Source organism: Littorina saxatilis, unplaced genomic scaffold, assembly GCF_037325665.1.
Source record: "Littorina saxatilis isolate snail1 unplaced genomic scaffold, US_GU_Lsax_2.0 scaffold_1094, whole genome shotgun sequence".
Lineage (NCBI taxonomy): Eukaryota > Metazoa > Mollusca > Gastropoda > Littorinimorpha > Littorinidae > Littorina > Littorina saxatilis.
This window is the reverse complement of record NW_027128141.1, coordinates 1-15,350: the sequence shown is the minus strand read 5'-3', so window position 1 is coordinate 15,350 and position 15,350 is coordinate 1. Positions and strand designations below refer to the sequence as shown.

At 39.3% G+C, this 15,350-nt stretch overlaps 2 long non-coding RNA genes across 2 annotated transcripts; both read right to left on the bottom strand.

Moving 5' to 3' along the window:
• Positions 1–3,142: 3,142 nt before the first annotated feature.
• LOC138956511 (uncharacterized) lies at positions 3,143–15,328 on the bottom strand. The gene is made up of 4 exons (XR_011452684.1): positions 14,965–15,328; positions 13,818–13,912; positions 7,340–7,510; positions 3,143–5,172 (listed from the first exon to the last, which is right to left on the bottom strand). It is a non-coding gene; the product is annotated as an uncharacterized lncRNA (long non-coding RNA).
• LOC138956513 (uncharacterized) lies at positions 10,191–13,756 on the bottom strand. Its single transcript, XR_011452686.1, has 2 exons — positions 13,081–13,756; positions 10,191–11,887 (listed from the first exon to the last, which is right to left on the bottom strand). It is a non-coding gene; the product is annotated as an uncharacterized lncRNA (long non-coding RNA).
• Positions 15,329–15,350: the final 22 nt, after the last annotated feature.

The following is a 15,350-nucleotide window of genomic DNA, read 5'->3' as shown; positions in this document are numbered from 1 at the left end:
ACATTTGGGGCAATCCTTGAGGTGCCGCTCACATAAATCAAAATTCAAATCACTCAAACCAATACGTACCATACCTGTCAAGTCCTACGCATTCTGCGTAATTCTTACGGATTTTCGGTGTTTTTTGGGTCCTACGTCGTATACCTCAAACCATACGCATTTTCAGCATTAAAAAAAAAAAAAAAATTTTTTTTTTTTTTTTTTTTTTTTTTTTGCTGGCATGGACTGCCGTTCATTCATTTCTGAGGAGGAGCTTGCACCAGCCACACAACAGAAGTTCTGGCATGATGTGCGCCAGTTCTACATGGCCTGTGTGAGGAAAATGTTGAATAAATTTCCATTTGGCAGTGAAACCCTGCAACACCTTCAAGTGCTGGATCACAGTCTGGGAGCTGACACACTGACTGCCTTCTTACAGGTCAAAATTAACTCTGATGCATGCTGCCATGATTTTAAGGTGACTGGCAGCATGATTGACAAAGCAAAGATTTGCACAGATGAATACAACAAAGAACACAAGTGACAAGTGACAAAAAAAATGAACGAACAAGAGTGCAGTGTAAATGTATTACATGTAGGCTAGTGGTAAATAAAGAGCAGTTTGTGTAGAAAGGAATTTATGTGTTTTACTTTTAGTTTGTGAAAACCAATCTGATTGGTTTAGTGTGTATGCGTGAGAAGTTGAATTTGTGCGTTTAACCACATCCTGATCCACGCATTAACTATGGTTTTTGATCCCCAACTATGGTTTCTTATGCCATTTACTATGGTCAGAGGCCAAAAGTACTTGACAGGTATGCAATACGCAGTCTGCAATTATGGACTTTTTCAAATCTATCTCCAAAATAATAATGACATGGTACTTTAAAATCAACGTTGATTGCAGTAAAGTAATTGACTGACAATTAAGGTTGTATGTGGGGTGCCTAAAATTTGAACTTTTCTTATTCCCGAATATTTTTTGTGGGCGCAGAAGCACGGGGCAAATGGTATTGTTTTTTTCTGGAGGGGGATCAGACAATATAAAACCAATTAGAGGCCGAGTTGCCTGACAGAAAGGCCAATTCTAGCCCCAGTCCATGCCGGTTACATGTAATTAGCTATGCACACATTTGAGATCGATACCCAACCTTACTGAGCATCAGTTCTTTGCGTTATTTTAATTTTCTTGTTTTTCTTTAAAATAAAAAAGGGAATGGTTTTATTGATGTCATTATCTAGTCAGCATAAATGACTTTTATTGATACAGGAGAAAGTGTTAAAATGTGAAGATTTCAAGTGTGGTTTGTGGTCATCTGCTTGACCACTTAAAATGTTGTTTCATTTGATGATACGTTTTGTTTGGTGTTCCCGCTTGAATGTGACAGTAAGTTGTACAATGTTACTCTGTGTGTGTGTGTGTGTGTGTGTGTGTGTGTGTGTGTGTGTGTGTGTGTGTGTGTGTGTGTGTGCGTGCGTGAGTGTGTTTGTGTGTGTTGGTGTGTGTGTGTGTTTGGTAACCGGCTTTGTACAGCGGGACCACCTTATTTTGTCATGTATTTTTATTCATTCTGGAGCTTTATTAAATAAACTGCCCATTTCAATCACAACTCTGGTCTGGTCTTATTGTCAGTGTTGCATAAATGATTGTATGTGAGCTTGTGAACATACAAAGAAAAAAGAAAGAAACATTCTGTGTCGAAATATCTTGACTAAAAATCAGGCCGAAGACTACACCTGTTGCATTTCCTATTATGCTCAGGCAATTATAACTGAGGGCGGAAGCGACAATGATTCGTTTTCCCCCCAGATAACATTAATTTGTAGAGACAGAAAAGGAACACGCACATTCTGGAACTGATTTGTGTAAATAACTGAGAGGGTGTTTTGTCTGTTTTGTGAAACGGTCCTCACACATTTGCAAAGTTCCACAGTTAGGCAGCTGAATTAAAGCATTACATAGTAATGCATAGTGTAAACTCTAGGCCTACTTCAAGGTCTTATTACTTCAAGATGCATACACGTGCTGTTATATCTGTTAGTGCTTGCCGGACACCAGTGCTGATTAAAATGGCTTAGATTGTTACTAATTTGAAACTACAGTATGTCCTTTTACGTGTTGTGACAATTTTGTTGGTACCGATGATTTATAAAAAGACTTTTATCACAGGTTTATTTCGTATCAAACATTTATACTTACTTTCAAGTTCGAGTATAAGTTTACTTCCACGAGGAGAGTCTCTCTGTGTGCGCGCGCGCGCGCGTGTGTGTTTGTGTGTGTGCGTGCGTGCGCACTTAAAGATTCTTGATTTTGGAACATAAGCAGTTTATCTGTCAGGGAGTTGTGTGTGTTTTCATGGCTGCGTGTTCTTTTCCCTCTCATTCTTCCTCTCGGCAGTCCGGCTTCAGAGTCATTTTGTTCCTCCAGGCTCAAAGCAGAAAGCAGCAATGTTTTAAAACATTCAAAAACAAGGATTGTATGTGAGTGTGAGTCATAATTTTCTTTTAAGAACCGAATCATAGCACCACAAGGTTCAAATATGTGCACAAAGCAAAAATAGTGCAAAGCAAAAATTAGGAAAGCAGCATATGGCCATGACTGGAGACACTGCTTTTTGTATCGATCATTCTGCAGACGTCACACTCTGGAGAAAATAAAACATGACAGAACTCAGTACTGATGTTCTCTGTAAACCATGATTTACATCTTTTACCTTATTCCATACGACATTGCGAGTTTTGCCGTTGTTTCCCTGATAATAAGTCTCGTACTCAGGCACTGTTTGTTTTTCCTCAGTTAATATTCAGAATTTTTCCACGTTTGTTTTGTTGTTGTTGTTGTGCTTGTTTAATTTAGGTTTGTTGTTTTTGTTTAAAACACTCAAACATACGCACACATCACACGCACACTTTTACTTTTTAAGTTATAATAAGTATTGCATTCAGCCACTGTTTTTTTCTCCTCAGTTGATATTCTGATTTTTGTCAGTTTTTGTGTCATTTGTTTTTGTTGTGCTTGTTTGATTTAGGTTTGGTGTTGTTTGTCGTTGTTGTTTGTTTAACACACACTCAAACACACACACACACACACTAACCAGACACACACACCACCACCACCACCACCACCACCACCACCACCACCACCACAAGAATAGGTTTACACTCACTTTTTCCTCCACGTTTTAATTTTGGCAATATCATTAACCCAGGATTGCAAAGCAGGGATCATTTGTCAATTTCATAACAACGTACATACAATTTCAGCTGGTTACTGCAATAAAATGTGCATCATCACAGGTTTCTGCTGGAATGACAGTGTCTTATGTGTCAACACAAAATACACACACACAAAATGGGTGTGGTGCTGCATGCCCCATAATAGATCCTAACTTCACCCTCTAAAGCTCCCTGCAGATGCATGTTTTGTGCACAAAAATAGCCTTTTAAAATATGCAGTATACAAAATAAAAATGCAGACGACATTTCTACATTTGATGGGGGAGTTGTCCTGTATTAGAATTATTTATCAAATAATTAAAGTTAACCAAAGTATATGTAATAAAACCAAGGAGTCCTCTGTTAAGTAGCTCAACACAATGATCGCAGCCCAGGGTGCTAACACAGTTAGGGTATGTTGTTCAAGACTTGGAAGGTCAAGGTTTTAAAGTATGCTTCAGTAACGGAATCTTATAACAAAGCTAAAACATTTACCACTGAAGCAAAACCATCTCTGAACAATTCAAAATTGTCACACGTACTAGTTTTACATTTTAAGGATCTTGCCAAGTGCATATCTTTTTATTGTGAAAAATTTGTATTGCAAACAAAAGAAAACACAATGTCTTGTGATCTGTAAATGTTCTTGATACTTAATACATTACAGGGAACCTTATAAATTGTTCAAGTGAAGTACTGTACAGCCTATTTAGCTTGTTCATTTTCTCCCTTTAACCTTCGCCGGCACTCGTGGGTCCGTGCGGACCCAGAAGGGTGTTTGATTGCAAATATCTTTTAAACGAGTTGGAATTTTTTAATGAGCTTTTAGAAATGCCTCAGACACCTAACAAGCTATCATCTCCTAAAAGCTCATTAAATTTCAGTGATAATTAATTAATTAATTAATGGTCAAATTTAGACTACACACGGAAGCATTCGTGGGGACGTGCGGACCCATACTTCTCAAAGAAGGAAAAGCGTGTATACCCTTCCGAGGCACTCGTGGGTCCGTGCGGACCCAGAAGGGTGTTTGATTGCAAATATCTCTTAAACGAGTTGGAATTTTTTAATGAGCTTTTAGAAATGCCTCAGACACCTACAAAGCTTTCATCTCCTAAAAGCTCATTAAATTTCAGTGATAATTAATTAATTAATTAATTAATGGTCAAATTTAGACTACACACGGAAGCATTCGTGGGGACGTGCGGACCCATACTTCTCAAAGAAGGAAAAGCGTGTATACCCTTCCGAGGCACTCGTGGGTCCATGCGGACCCATACTTCTCAAAGAAGGACAATTGTGCAAACCCTTCCGTGGCACTCGTGGGGCCATGCAGACCCATAATATTTTACCAAATACCGTGTGTAGTCTAAATTTGACCATTAATTAATTAACACGAGTGCCACGGAAGGATATGCATATTTTTCTTTCTTTGAGAAGCATGGGTCTGCTTGGCCCCACGAATGCGTTCGTGTGTAGTCGATAACGAGTGCCGGCGAAGGTTAAGGTAATTTTGTCTCAACAATCATGTTATCTGCTACAAGTCTATAAACTGCTGTAAACCTTTCTGCCCTTGAAGTAGATTCATGCCCTTCTGTGTGGGCACCTTCTTCTTCTTCCTCTTCAGTGTTTGCATTTGGATGTGTGCTCTCTGGCCAAGTCTTGTTGCACAGGGGTGGCAAGGAAAGGCAACCCTCTCAGAACGTGTTGCAGAGTCTGTTCTTCCTACCCTAGCCACAGTCCGCTGTAGGTGCAAAACCTATCCTTTTGAGGTGTACCTTCAGACAGCAGTGTCCTGTGCGAAGGCGGAAGATGGCTCTCTGTTCTGTGTGAGTAAAATGGGGATATGGTCTTGAATGAGCTGGTATCTGTCTGTCTTTTTGTTGTTGATATAGACATCAAAGAAGCTCCAGCACCAGCCAAGTGTTGACTGTTTTCTTTATGCGTAACCTAGTCCTGGCAGCAGCTGTTGTCCATCTGTAAACAAGCAAGATCATTATTATAATATATTGATGGTGTATATGTTTTACCAGAAAGACGAGTAAAATACCACTTAATTTTTGAGTCACTTGAGAAAATGTGACTCTATGTAATCGGTCAGTGTTAGTCTGTCCGGCCGGCCGTCCGTCCGTAGACACCACCTTAACGTTGGACTTTTCTCGGAAACTATCAAAGCGATCGGGCTCATATTTTGTTTAGTCGTGACCTCCAATGACCTCTACACTTTAACGATGGTTTCGTTGACCTTTTTCAAGGTCACAGGTCAGCGTCAAAGGAAAAATTAGACATTTTATATCTTTGACAAAGTTCATCGGATGTGATTGAAACTTTGTAGGATTATTCTTTACATCAAAGTATTTACATCTGTAGCCTTTTACGAACGTTATCAGAAAAACAAGGGAGATAACTAGCCTTTTCTGTTCGGCAACACACAACTTAACGTTGGGCTTTTCTCGGAAACTATAAAAGTGACCGGGCTCAAATTTTATGTGAACGTGACTCATTGTGTTGTGAATAGCAATTTCTTCCTGTCCATCTGATGCCTCATATAATATTCAGAACTGCGAAAGTGACTCGATCGAGCGTTTGCTCTTCTTGTTGTTTTAGTAATGAGGCATACATGCAGTTGAACGATCATATCTTGTGATATCTGCCCTCTGAAAAAAACCTACTATTCAAAATGTACTTTTACATCTTGTTTTTTTAACTTAGGCTTTTGAAGATCCACATTTACCACCCAAAAGGAGCCTGGCGATACTGGCATGCTTTAATTAAGATGACGTGTTACTCAGAAATAGTGCTTTTAGTTATGCGCTATAGAAATCTCCTTAATAAATAAATAAATACTGGTGGTGGTTCACTGCAAAGCATAACCTGATATGATTTCTTCATAGCACCTGACTGGAAATGAAGTTTCATACAATAAAAACTATACTGCGCCAGATTTACAGCAGTTCTGTTGAATTCACACAGTCAGAAAATTTCAAGGCTGTCCTCAACATTCTATGCTCACACACACACACACGACTTGACTTCACTTAGGAAGGTTATGTGATGCTTAAATAATCTGTCTTGCCACTATTTCATCACAAGTAACCACTGTGTTTATTGCTGGTATGTGCCGGAGTGGAGGGATAGTCTTACCCCATGTAAAAAAAAAAAAAAAAAAAAAGCCTGGCAGGTGATCTGAGATGCCTTTAATAACACAAAGCTGCCTCTGTAAACAATTCTGCTTTTACACATGCTATCCCTTAACTTGGATTCATACCAAAATCAAGCCTAGCTTCATAGGAAACAGAATGTTACTTCAGCATTTAGAATTATGATCTTATTCCATGTACACGCCTTGGCAAATCTGACTCGATCACTACAGCAAGAAGTCAGTGTGTTGATTGTTCATATGTGACCAAGTTGAGGGATGAGCTTATCCTATGTTAAAGCCTGGCCTGAACTGAGACGGTGAAGAGAAGTAGTGTGCCTTTAATGACACAATGCTTTCTTTGTAAGCAATAGATTCAACATCTCAGATCTGGTCAGGCCTATACAAATGCCATCCCTCAACTTGGTTCATACAAAAATCATGTGCCTGGCTAGAGAGTGGGGATTTGTTGTTCTCTTTTTCGAAATCCAAAATAAGCAAAATCAGGTCTTAAAAAGGAGCAAGTCTTAAAATGGGAGTGAATTTACAGATGTTATGAACAAGAAGTCTGCGTAAACAGGGTCATTAATAGGAAGGAGTCTTAGATTGGGGTGTCTTAAAAGGGGCAGGGGTGGGGTGGTGTGTGTGTGTGTGTGTGTGTGGGGGGGGGGGGGAGTCCACAGTAATGACCATAAAATAATCAAAATAATACTATTAGTCATCTTATTCTCTACCAAATTTCTAGAGGTCAAGACAATGATACAGATTTTTTACTTGTGTCACTGTTAGTGTCATTCTATGAATAACAGACCAATAGAAAGAGAGAGAAAGAGAGCTCTGTGGTTTTTTTTTACCTGGGTTCATGCTCAGTTGCTTGAAAATTGACTTGTCAGAGGTTCTTCTTCAGCCTTACACCCACATGCAAGAGAACTTGTACCAGATAATGAAATAAGTGAACTTTGAAGTGCATTCATAATTAAAGCCCAATCATGTGGTTCAACCTACCTAGTCTTGAAAAGCCTGTCCGAGGAAACAGAACAAGCACCCTTCCGCAGACCTTCCTAACTGGAGAGTCTTGGTTGTAACCGCACACTTTCTAAAGTAGTCCATAAGCAGTTCCATGTGCCTATGTTTTCACTGGAACCAGCTCCTTTGTGTACCTGTGATCTGGATGAGCTGCAACACATAAAACTTTCATATGAACACTATGTCATAAGTACACCAGTTAGCATACATCAAACACCGAGGAGCATCACAAGATATGTTCTAAGGAGGTAACAACTATTGTCACAAAGTGTTTATGATACAGCCACAGGCACATGGCACTGAGTGGTCAATTGGTGAGGGGGGTGGGGGGGGGGGGAGGGGCAGAAGTTCTGCTCAGTCTTGTCTACTGATACAACACTTTGTGGTGGTGTAAGGCAGGGAATCACACCCCAACCACTGGCCCCGCCCACCTGGTGTCGAGTGCCTGAGGATACATCAGTCCCAGTCATGGCTGGCCCCCGGTTTGACCAGACAACTGCCATGTATGGGTACATTTACTTTACAGTACAGATTAGTTTTCAATAGCAATGACATCATGGACGCACACCTGCCCAACACTGACACTGACAGCAAAATCAGCGAACAAACGTGATAAAGAGTAACTAATCGTCACAAACATCAAAATGCTTTGCATTAATTTTCTTGAAGAGGTCATTCTTAACCAGATAATCATTTATAGGCAATTGAAGATTATTATTCCACCTACAGGCTATCACTCCTATGGCTGTTACTTGTAACACATTTCATTTCTTAAAATATGTTTTGTAAAGTACATAGATTTCACTAAAAGGCACATTCCTTCTCATGAAAACAATTTGGCTCACCGTCTCAGATCTGGTAGGGCTTTAAAATGGGATAAGACATGATCTCCAGGGGTCGACACTAACTTATTTGGCCTGGGGCCACACTGGCCCCAGAGATGGAAATTGCTGGGGCGGAAAAAAAAAATCTGGGGCCCACTCTCAGTATTCACGTGCGGCAATGCATTGTCTGTTTTTCTTCATCGTACTGAAGCCAGGGAAATTCTTTCAACCATTTGACATTGAAATTACGACAGCGCTTCGCGCTTTTGGCTGCATCGGTCTCCTTTTTTCGTTTCTCTCCACCCTGTTCTTCATCTTCATTTGACCATGTCTTTTTACACCAGGGATGTGTCGCCACATTTTGCGTTTGGCATTTGAAGGCGATACTTATCTCTCACGCTAAAGAGCGCAATCTGGGAGTTATTTCCCTTACGACATTGTCCTTCGACGATTTGAATGTGTTTTTTTCTTGACTGCGGCATTGATCGTAACGCAAATTTCAGTGACGACTTTGACTGGCGATTTTTAGTGATTGGCTCTGCTGGCATTAGAATTTTCGGTTTGTCATTGTTGGAATTTATCCTGGGGCGGAGTGGGCCCCAAGCTTCGGCAATGTTTGGGGCGGAACACAAAACTCTGGGGCGTTCCGCCCCCCGCCCCCGCTAGTGTCGAACCCTGATCTCTTAACTTGTTCACATACCCCAAAAAGTGCGATTGTGTTATGAATAAATGCTGTAAAAGCTACCTGTACTAGTTCATTAAAAAAACAAATCACAAAATGTCACTTCACCACAGCATGCAAACAGTGTGTTTATTTCTGGTATGTGTCTAAAGGCGGAGACAGACGCACAACACAAAACCCTGTTTTCGACAAAAACACCATCTCAAAACGTCGGGGAAACACATGTTTTTAAAGAGGGGATGTCACTTGCGAAACACACAGATGAAGCGCGGTGCGTGTTTTCACAGAAATATCGGTCAGTGTCAGCTTAACCCGTCCAGCTATCGCCCTGTGTTTGAGTTTGTAAACAACACGGCTGGCAGTGCCCACTGATACGGTCAGTGCCCACTGATACGGTCAGTGTCCACTGATACGGTCAGTGTCCACTGATACGGTCAGTGTCAGCTTGACCCGTTCAGCTACCGCGCTGTGTTTGGGTTTGTAAACAACACGGCTGGCAGCGCCCACTGATATTATTGCCTCTCTTCAATCGTGACAGGATCCATAGACTCTAGTTAGGATTCATGGGTCCGATACTACCCTGAATCGGTACCACATCTGAGTCTGCCATTTTTTTCTATCTCCGTGGTGCCGGAAACCGAGTCACTTGAGTTGATCTTCCGCGTTCATTGGCTGACTACCAAAACGTGTTTTTAGATTTTAGAGCATGCTCTAAAACCCAAAACACGATGCAAAAACACGAAACAGTGTTTTCTGAAACGCGTTTTGGGGGATGTCACATGGGAAACACGCTGTTTTGTGTTTGTTTTGAAAGGAAACACTGTTTTGTGTTGTGAGTCTGACATGGCCTTAAGGGGGGACAGGGTAGGCAAGCACTTTTTATTTTTATTTTGGAAACAGCTTGCTGCTTGTTTGATTTTTGCAAGCAGAATAACCTAATTAAGGGAAACCATTTTAAATTTTGAGTGAAAAGCAATTTTTGGGGTTTTTATTCACCAAAATGTGAGAAAAACGTTATAAAATGTGCTTTTTTTAAAATGTTGCAGTTTGTGAACCAGTGCATGTTTTGATCCAATTTTTCTTCTTTGCAGCAATATGTGTGTGTTTAATAATTCTGTGTATCGAAAAGCATTTCTAAGCAATATATTATTTTAATTTAGCATTTTCAGTTACCGGTTCAGTTCTGATAAGAAAAATACATGAAATCCTAACTGTCAGACTCATAAAAACCCAACCAATGCACTGAACTCTTATTCCATACACAGAACTGATGCTGTACAACTCATAAACAACATATACAAAAACTGAACAAATCCATCAAGCCTTTCAAAAGTTGCAACATTTTAATTGTAGCGTTTTGTCTGAAAATTACATTCAGAGAAAACAGCATTTTAAAGATTTGAACCAGTACATAAAAAAACCAGTAGCACAGTGCACCCTGAATTCATATGTTTTTATCAGAATGACCACTTTACTATGTAGGGAAAAGGATTTGACAATCAAATTATCAGGATTTTTTTTATATACATCATATGAAAACAACCATCTTTGTTTGTACCGATATGAAAACATGAATCAGAACCAAACTGTCAGACTCATAAAAACCCAACCAATGCACTTAACTCTTATTCCATACACAAAACTGACGCTTTACAAATCATAAACAACATAAACAAAAATGAAACAAATCCATCAAGCCATTCAAAAGTTGCAACATTTTAATTGCAGATGTTTGTCTGAAAATTACATTCAGAGAAAACAGCATTTGAAAGATTCCAACCAGTACCTCAAACTAGTAGCACAGTGCAGCCTGAATTAATATGTTTTTATAAGAATAACCACTTTACTATGATGGGGAAATGATTTGACGATCAAATTATCCAGACTTTTAAAAAAAAAATCATTTGAAAACTCATGTATGTTAGTGCAGATATGAATCAAAACGAAACTGTCGGACTCATAAAAACACAAGGAATCCACTGTATTCTTATTCCATGCACAGAAATGGTGCTTCACAAATCATAAACAACATATACAAAATTGGAACAAATCCATCTTGCCATTCAAAAGTTACAACATTTTAATTACCACATTTTGTCTCAAATTACATGTAGAGAAAACAGCATGTAAAAGAGTCTCACTAGTACCCCGGTAAACTAGTACCACAGTAGAGCTTGAATTAATGGGGTGGTTTTTTTTAACCAGAATAACACTTTAACTATGAAGGGGAAATGATTTGATAATCAAATTATCAGATTTTTTTGATTTAAAAAAAAAATCATATGAAAACATTAAAAAAGTCAATTATCTGTGTTTGTGCTGATATGAAAATATTGATCAGAACCAAACTGTCAGACTCATAAAAACCCAACGGATGCACTGATTTCTTATTCCATTGCATAGAAATGATGCTTCACAAATCATCAACATTACATAATTATATATACACAAATGGAACAAAGCTATCAAGCCATTCAAAAGTTGCAACATTTTAATTACAGTATTTCTGTGCTCAATCCTAACACTGCAGCAAATTTCTGTAAAGCTGAATGTCCCTTTCCATGTACCAACATGGTCAAACGCGGATTATTTTAAATGCAACTTTACCACCGGGAGAAGAGTAAACAACTGCAGACTTGAATGGACACTCATATGCACTCCAGATGCAGGGCCTGTGCAAATCCTTGGGCTGATGCATCACCTTCTTTCATAATCAGACTGCTATCAGACAAGCATTCAGTACAGGATATAGACCTTTCAGCAATAGATTGAGCTGATCAATGTTGACAAAAGCCCAACACATGTCAGCGGAGTGACGTTGCACAGTACCAGTATCCATATCTGCTTGTGATGGGTCAGAAGATGGCAAAGTATCTGTATCTTCTTATGGTTGGTCAGAAGATGGCAAAGCTGATGTTTCTGCTGTGGAAGAGGGTAGTTCCGGTTTAGCAAACTTTTCCATCAGGTCAATCTTTCTCCTCGCTGCCACCACAGGAGGACTGGCTCTCCCCTTGCTCCAACCTAATAAATACACAAACACTGATTTAATATTTGATACAACTGTCCATGGTTTTTGTTTGTAATAAGCTGCAAAATTTAAGACTCAATATAAACGTCAACAAGTGCTTGTACTTTATTTTGCAAATGACCATGTTACATGGGGTGTACCTCAACTTTTTGGCTAGGCCGGTAAATCAGAAATCCCAATCAGCCCCCAACCACTGAACCAGGCGGGTTTTCTTACAACCACCTCAGCGGCTCGTACCCACATATGTCGGTTGACGAACACACACACACACACACACACACACACACACACACACACACACACAAAAGACATTCATTAATTGGTCCCTATCACAAAATTTACATGTCAAGTTTACTATGGGATTTGAGTAACCACACAATCACATACACACAGGAACTAATACTGAAACTAGCTGAATTATTTTCTTTCTTTCTTTCTTTCTTTTCATATTTTTCTTTTAAAATTAATTTATTTCATCACACTTGCTATGTATTTGCTTGTTTCTTGTCTGTTGTCTGTTTTGTGTGTGTGTTCTGTGTGTGTGTATACATTTTCAGATTTCCTAAACCTAGCACTGTTTGCAGGTGATCTTTATGCTTTTGATTCATGAGTTGCATCCCCAGTCCTTTAGTTTAACTCTTTTTTTTTCTTTGGTGAAGTAAATTGGATCTATTTTTTTATTCCTTAGTTAATGGAAAAGATTTGACAACAATATTGCTGTCAATGATAGGTTGGTCAGCCATGCTGGTGTAAACCAATCCTTTAGAATTAGAGAACGCTCTCTAGTAGGGTACTTATTTTCCTACGGTCAATGACCAGAAACAGAAACTGTGTCAGTCGTACATCGCTCAGATGCTGCTTCTCAGTTTGACCCCAGACAAAGAATAATGATGACATGTTACACCATAGTAAGCTCTCAAGGACTGGCCAGCGAAGAACAATAAAATAGGGGTTGTGAAGACGATATCACAGAGATGATCGAGGGAGGGGGGGGGGGGGGGGGGGGATGCGGCGGCGGCATGGTCAGTAAATTTGATCAAGAAACACGCAAAATACTTCAGACACAAACTGTTTATCATTTACCTGCAAACCCTAACACATTCTTACAACAACAACAACATAACAATGTGCAATAAATCACGTTGTCAAACAAACAAGATCGAAAAGAGAAAGAAGCAGAACCCACCTCGTCGAGTCAAGAATCTTAGAATGTCGTCTGCTTCAATACGATAATGTTGGTTCATTTCGGAGTGTTGTTACTTCCTTCTACTGTTCGCTGCTGCTGGTTCATCTTTCTCTGACATTTCTTGCCACTATGCCGAACATTTCCAATGTTAGGGTTGTTCTCCGCAGCTCAAAACTTTGAAAAATGCTGCTGAATCGGTGAAAACGTCATGGATTTGTTGACACCGGGGGACTGATAAGTTGTCTACTGCGCTTGCGCCAAATGCCTTTGACCTACATATATTTGCATATATTAATTCCGGGGTTTCGGTTGGAACGGATTCTCTCTCTTTGTGCCTATGTCAACGGAAATTCCCCAACGGTGATGACGTCATCTTGAAGAACGGAAATTTCCACACAGTTTGAACAGCGAAGGGTCATGTCATGTGCGCACATTTACCAGCACGGAGTATCCAAAGTTGACCATTTTTTCGATTTTTTTGATAAAACACAGACAAAAACAACAAAACATCGGTTTGAAAATGGTTTTATTTACATGAATACATGTCTAAAATGACAAAAGCAGATTATTGAATGCATTCCAGGATGTTCAAAGGTGTGAAAAATGCAACAACCCCAAAAAGGTGTATGAGACCAAAAATAACTCATTTTGCCTACCCGGTCTGCCCTTAACACAGACACACACACACACCATACACACATACACCAAAGCAACACAAAAGCCGAAAACATGCCTACCATCTAAATGAGGATATCCAGTTCCAACTGTCTTCTGCCAATATAACACTGCCAGAGACACCATGGTGTAGAAAGTCAGTTTAAAGAGAGACTACCTGGAAGAAAAATATATATAATAATAATAAAACACCCAGTGCAATAGACATACTTTCTCGTTAAAGGCTTACTTTACTATGTAAAAACACAATCACAGTCTCAGATCTTGTCAGGCTTTTACTTGGGATAAGATCATCCCTCTACTTGGACGCATACCAACATAGATCAGCTTGAATGTTCGTGAAAATATCCCATATTTTGAGTTAACTCACCACAGCAAGCAGTCACTGAATATATATTTTATTTTTTGGTATGTGGCCAAGATGGGAGACAGTGACCCACACTATAGTGACAAAGCAAGTGGGCCTTTAAATTGTAAACTGTTATATAATATGTGCATTTTGACTTCTTCATAAATTATAACCCTGATGCAGGCAGTCATCAGTAGTGGTTTAGTACCTAGAATGAGAAAAGAATGAACTTGCAAGAAAGAAACTGAGTCAAAATCAAAATACCCTTTAAATTACATTAGATTCCACGGGGCAGACAGGGTTTGAAGTTAGAAAGCTCTGAAAATAACTCTGCTATTTGAAATTGACTAATAGTATTAACTTATAACGTCATACATGATACATGATACAAACAAATGAACTAAGGCTTTTGAAGATCCATATCCAATCCTGCTACACAAAGGCACAAGCAGAGGTTGAAATTGCCAGGGTCATTTTCCATCCCCATGTAGCCTGGATTTAATTACTGGCATGTTTTTTTGTAAAGAGGTGTGTCACTCAGAATGACTGGAGATGGTTCATTCAATGCAGAGCATAAAATACCATTGATTTCTTCATGCCATCTGATTTGCCGGTGAATTCACAGGGCGAGAACAATTCAAGACTGGCCTCAACATTTTATGCTGACTGTAAATTGTAATTATATAATATATCCACCCTAGCTAACTGGTACACTAATCACTTGCTCTGGCGGACTTCTTTTTCCAACATCATAAATCTGTTATTTGTACTTTAGCCTTTTGTGGTAAAATATTCTCATTACCAGTTGCACAGCTCACAATCTATTGCTAGTGTATTTTGGAAATGATCAAAAGCCTTACTTGTGTTCTATGACAGCACCATGTCACTGTTGCGGGAAGAATGAGGCAGGGCTTGGTAATAACTGAGACCTGCAAGTAAACAAAACATATTTAGAATCTCATCATGTGTTATTTTGTTATAATTATCTATGTCATGAGGTCTTACATTGCAATAACAAACACACGCATAACTTAACTTAGCAAGGTGTTCTATGTGCTAAGAATAAGAGTAATTGTTTAATGAATTAACGCTGAAGAAGCTACTAGTTGCTTAAACAAATTCATAGCAAAATGTCACTTGATCACCACATCAAGCACACTGTATGTTCATTTCTGGTATGTATGCAAGTGGAGGGATGATCTTGTTCCATGTAAAATCCTAGCTCAGCTGATCTCTCTCAACTTGG